The sequence below is a fragment of the Trichosurus vulpecula genome, chromosome 6 (genome assembly GCF_011100635.1).
Source record: "Trichosurus vulpecula isolate mTriVul1 chromosome 6, mTriVul1.pri, whole genome shotgun sequence".
NCBI classification, from domain to species: domain Eukaryota; kingdom Metazoa; phylum Chordata; class Mammalia; order Diprotodontia; family Phalangeridae; genus Trichosurus; species Trichosurus vulpecula.
In genome coordinates, this window is record NC_050578.1 from 63,815,675 (window position 1) to 63,821,719 (window position 6,045).

Below are 6,045 nucleotides of genomic sequence, written 5' to 3' on the forward strand. Positions count from 1 at the left end.
CAATTCTAATTTTTAAGGAGTTGCTGGTTGACTTTCTTTTAATAATCTTCTTGCTTTTCTTGAATTGTTCTTATTTTTTAAAATTTTTTTCCTCAATCTATCTCATTTGATTTTTAAAGTTTTTTTTTAACAGTTCTTCTATGAATTCTTTTAAGCAGGTGACTACTTGACATTACTCTTTGGGGTAGGAAAGGCTTTTTTATTTTGCTTTAATCTCCTCTCCTGAAGATGAACTTGGGCTTTTCTATTTCCATGGTAACTTTCTATGGTTGGGTTCTTTCTCTTTTGGCTGCTCATTTTTAAAAATTTATAGTAGCTTATTTATTGTAATCACTTCTAGTCCTGGGGTATGGTGGATTGTGTCTCTGGCCTCAGATCCTCCTACAGTTCTCTTCTCTGTCCTGGAACAAAAACCATGAACTCAGCCCTCCCATAAGTGCCTACAGCCAGCAACAACCTTGCTCCTCTGTTTTTGCACTCACCAGGGATAGGCTGGTTCCTTCTTGCCCAGGGCTCCATCTTGTCTTGGTTCAATGCTTGTTGTTTCTGCTGTACTATCCTAGAAGCATTTACTCTTCACAGGGACCAAACCTTGTTCCTTCTCTGGTTGTCCCAGGAGGACCACTGTTCTGCCCCAACTCTTGTTTATTTTTACTGCTCTGGGTTCACCCTGAGGTGCTATTTTGTTGTATTTGTGGAGGAAATCTGGAGAGCTTGGTATTTTCTAACCTACTCTGCCATCTTTCCAGAATCCTCTCCTCTCTTGCCTCTTTTCAATAAATGATGACTCTCTATTACCTCCAGGTTCAAATACTTCACAACCTGCCCTCTCCTAGCTTTCTAGTTTTTTACATCTTACCCTCTCCCTACTTGCCGCCCAGACTTTTTGATGTAGTGACATTGGCCTCCTTGAAAAAGACACTCCATCTCCTGACTCAGAGCATTTTCACTGGCTGGCCCACCATCCCTGAAAAGCTTTCCCTCCTTATCTCACCTCTTGGCTTCCCCTGTTTCCTTCAAGTCCTAGCTAAGATTCCAGCTTCTACAGGAAGCCTTTTCCAATCCCCATTAATTCTAGCACTTTTTTCTGCTGATCATCTGTAATTCATCCTGCATATTTCTTGTTTGTACATAGTTGTTTACATGTTGTTTTCACCATTAGACTGCGAGTTCCTTGAGAGCAGGGACTGTCTTTTGCTTTTATTTGTATCTCTAGTAGTAAAGTGGTGGCATATAATAGGTGTTTAATAAATGTATTATCTTTATCCTTGGTCATTCAGTGGTTCTTTTTAGATATTTGTTTTGGTTTCTGTGGGAGAACTGGGTTTCTCTTTTCACATTACCATCTAATGGTAAGTCCGATTATTACCAGTTTTTGTCAAATTAGGTTTCGAAAAATTGTTATGATGCCATTAGACATGGAGATATTAAATACTGATCCTTTCTTATAGGTATTGATACCCTTTTTTTAGGAAGACTTAAAATTTATTAAACACCTTAGTTTGACAGAGACAAACATTCTGCCCTCCAGAGGGCTTAAAGCCTAATAAGAGTTTATGTACTACAAAAAAAAATGTAAAATAAACAATGACATCCATTCTTTTCTGTTCCAAGTCTTGACCAGCTGTCATTTTCATCCACCCATAAGCATAATTAATATCAGTTTTCAATTAACAGGTCATCCGTTTAGATATGGGAAGTCACTTGATTAATACTCTCAAAACAAGGTACAAATGAGTTTTCAATTAATAAGCCATCCCTTTAATAATCAGGCCATTCAATCGTTATTAATTAGTTCTCCACAAAGAACCCTAACAACCCAAACAGATATGGGAAATTACTTCATTAATATTTTGAAAACAGGGCAATCCCTGAAGGTGATGAATTAATTACTTTTGATTTGCTGGAAGCCTGTAAAATAGGGGCTAGTTATGCCTGTCTTTATTACTTTGTATCCCTAAATTCCCCACTCCCAGTTTGCCTGGAAATCCAAGCTGTCAGTAACTATTTTAGCCTTAGTACTAATAACCCAGGCCCCCAGGATCCCCAGAAATGTCCAGCCGGAGTTTCTCTCCATGACACAGAAATCTCATTAAGTAGATGATTAAAGTTACAACACTCAGTCACATTCTCAAGAACTTTTCTGACATGGGAAAAACTTCACATTGTATGAGACTTGGTTTTACTCAAGCCTCTTTCTTTCCAAGACAGAAAACACAAAACCAAGGAATGGAATGGAATGGTTTTTTCCTATTAAGATGAAAACAATGAAACTCAGAACTGGATCACTTGGCCCTTTCTCTTATCTCCTCCCAGTTCAAAATGCTTACACATCTTAATGGCAAGCATCATCTTAGACTTGCAGGTGGGTTCCACATACTCAAGCCTGAGTACAATCTTTTCTCTAGTCTTTGCCTTTTTCGGGAAATTTGGTTTTATATGGCCCCCATAGCCACTCTGCTTCCAATCCTATCACCTTTTCTCCTGCGCGTATAGGGAATCCTTGCCTTTCTTGTACTGCGTCACTTTGTGAGGCTGGAGTTTGCCACACTTTTTGCAGAAAGCTCTGCGCATTTTGGGGACGTTAATCGAAGGACAGCGCTGTGCTCCCAGCGGGCTTCTCTGATGTCCAGGCCACTGGGATCCCTCCGCCGAGCGCTCATAAGCGAGCTCCCTGCGGAGGACGACGATGAGCTCAAGAAGCCAACCAGTTTCGAAAGATGACTGAGGAAGACTGCAGCGTCTAGGTATTGATACCATTAAATGTTAATACAATTTTCTTGTTTATTTCCCTTAACGCTTTGTAATTTGCATTCATCATTGTCAGATGTAAAGCATTACTATTTTAGATTTTCTTCAGCCACTTGAATTTTAGTTCATCCTTTCATCTTACTCTGTAAGCATTTTTCTATTTTGGGAGAGTTTTCTATGGACAGCATAAAATTCTGTTTTGCAACCCATCCAATAACTGTTTTTCTTTTTGTAGGGGAATCTGACGTCCTTACAATCAAGATTATAATTCTTAAATGTGATTTATCTTCTAACGAATTCTGTTAGGTTGTTTGATTTCTCAGCAGTGAATACAATTTTTGAAAATTTAACTATATATACACTGATAACACCAAACAGTTTCTATATTTTATACTGTTATTACAATAAATTTTATAAAAATCTGAGTTCTCTCTTGTTTGAGGCTGGAATTCCCTTTGTCACTGAAGATCTTCCTTCCCTTCTTAATTCCTCTACTTTCCCCCTTGTTTATTCATGACACCCCAAATCCTATTCTATTTCTATGTGCTCCCTCTTTTGTTTTTTATGTAACTTTAAAAAAATTAATAAGCACTAATTTTCTCTTCCTTCTGTCTTTCCCCCAACTGAAGAAAAAGAAAAACGAAGCTTTTGGAACAAATAAGCATGATCAAGCAAAACTAATTCGATCATTGGTCATATCCCAAATGTGTGTCTCACTCTGTGTCTTGAGTGCATCTCTTTTCCGGGGCAGGGGGGAGGTAGCGTGTTTTGTCATGCCTCCTGTTATTGTGGTTTGTCATTGTTTTGAGCAGCGATCTTAAATCTTTCTGAATTGTCTGTCTTTATGTTATTGTTACTGAAGTTGTAGTTATTACATAAATTATTTTCCTGGTTCTGCTCATTTTGCTCAAGATCAGTTCACACAAATCTTCCCAGGTTTCTTTGAAGCCATTCCTTTCATTATTTCTCATGGCATAATAGGATTCTGTTACATTAAAATACCATAATTTTTTCGGCCATTCTCCAATTAATGGAAACCTTACATTTTACAGTTCTTTGCTACTACAAAAAAAGAGTTGCTGTAAATATCTTTGTACATATAAGTCCTTTTCTTCTTTTTTTTTAATCTTATTTTTGAGCAGAGTAGTGATTTCCTGGGTGAAAAGTCATGTACAATTTAGTAATGTTTGTGGCCTAATTATGAATTGCTTTTTAACATGGCTGGATTAATTTGTAGCTCTGCTAAGCAGTGCTTTAATGTGCCCATTTTCTTGTAGTCATTCTAGCATTTCCCATTTTCACCAATCTGATGTGTGTAGGCAGAACCTTAGGGTTCCTTTAATTTTAATTTCTCCAGTTGTTAGTAACTTGTAATATTTTTTCATATGATTTATATTTCTTCCTCTAAAAGCTACCTGTTCATAACTTATGGTTGTTTGTCAATAGGGAAATCACTCTTATTCTTATAAATTTGAATCAGTTCCTTATATATCTTGGAAATGAAACCTTCATTAGAAAAACTTGTTGCATGTCTTCCCTCCCTTCTCTTCTCAAGCCTTTTTGTTCAACTTAATTATCAATCTGAATAGGTCTGCTATTAAAGTAAAACCCCTCCATAGTGATAGTACTGAGATAGTAATAGTTAATAATAGCATTCAACTCCCAAGGGAATTGTGGGAGTAAAATGAGAAAATATTTGTAAAGTGTTTTGTAAACCTTAAAGTGCTATAGAAATACTATTATTATTATTATTATTCACAGATATAATAGACTCAATAATTTTAGTACTTAGCTTGATGATACAGCTTTGACTTTGGGATATTCTTTAGAGCTGTTACTCCTCCATCTAATTACTTTGAATTTATTTGATTTACTTATATCTGTCCATATTTTGAAGTTTAAGATGTGTTGTAGGGTTATCTCAAAAGAGTTCACAGACTCAGACCATCTCCAATCCAATCAAAGGCACTTATTGAGAGTTATGCCTCTCAGAAAGCAGGCTGGGCTCCAAGAAGGAACCAGAAGCTAGCAAGGCAAGGGTTTTTATAGAGCAGAAAGTACCATCAAATGTCCTGAGTCTGGTTCAAGCCACGATCTCATGGTTACAAAAACATACACAAAGGCAAAGTAGAACTGTGCATGCTGCTACTCATAATGCATACAGAAAAACCCATTGGAGAGGGGGCATTAATGTTTGATAATGATCTAAGTTCACCTAAAGGACAGTCTTTGCTATTCCTGCACAACATCCTGTCTGGGTATTCACTGGTTAAACATCTTTATCTTGGGCAAGAGGGGTTCCTCGTTTTCTAACAATTGTTGCTAACAACACAATTGTTGCCAATATTGCTATCCCCATCAACTTATAACTCAATTGTCCCTAACATTGCTACTCCCATCATATATTACAGGAATTGATATGTTTTTGTCTTTGTATTCCTGGCACCTGGAATGTGGCAGACTATTTGAATTGGTCTTGCATATTAAAAGTTGTCTTCAGATTGGTTCTTCCATCACAATTCTTTGAACTCATATGAACTTTTCAATGATTATTTTTTTGTCCAAAAATAATCAACCAACCATCATTTATGAAGTGCCAAGGTACTATGATGGGCCCCTGAACATATACATTGTAAAAGTGAGATAGTTCTGCTCGCAAGGAGTTTATATTCAACTTTAGGCTGCAACTTAGTCAAAGAGAAGGAAATACTGAATATACACAGAATGAGTGAACATTAATGGAGTGGAGTGGGGGTGGCACTAGCAAATAGAGTAATGAGGAGAGGCTTGCTGAAGGAGGTACTGTTTGAAGTGAGCCTTGAAGGGAACAAGTGGTTCAAAGAGCCCTTCAAAGAGTAGTATGAGGAGGGGAAGCCTGTGCAAAGGTGGGAACTAAAATGTCATGGTGGTGGTGAGGTCGCACCCTATGCCAGACTGGGGAAAGGTAAATAACCTAGGTGAGCACTGGATGGACAAGTTGTTCCGGAAATGTCATGTGACAAGTGAGCTTTTGAAGTGTTAGCAGAAGTACCACCATCTTACCAGGAATAACTGGGCTAGGACTTTAAAGAAACTCCTCCACACCTGTGTCAGGGGAATGAGAGGTGAGGTTTCTGTTTCCTTCTCATAGAATAAGATTGGGGAGATGGACCAACCAGCTGCAACTTTAGAAAGTCCTCAGAATCTGGATTTACAGGAATTATCATTGGGGAAGTGAGAACACAGGATTCTTTTTTTTTTCTTAATAGTATTTTATTTTTTTCCCCAATACATGTAAAGATAGTTTTCAACATT

General features: G+C 37.5%; 1 pseudogene; it reads right to left on the bottom strand.

The window, feature by feature from the left end:
• Positions 1-2,229: 2,229 nt before the first annotated feature.
• On the bottom strand, positions 2,230-3,526 carry LOC118854623 (annotated as a pseudogene).
• Between the last annotated feature and the right edge of the window lie 2,519 nt (positions 3,527-6,045).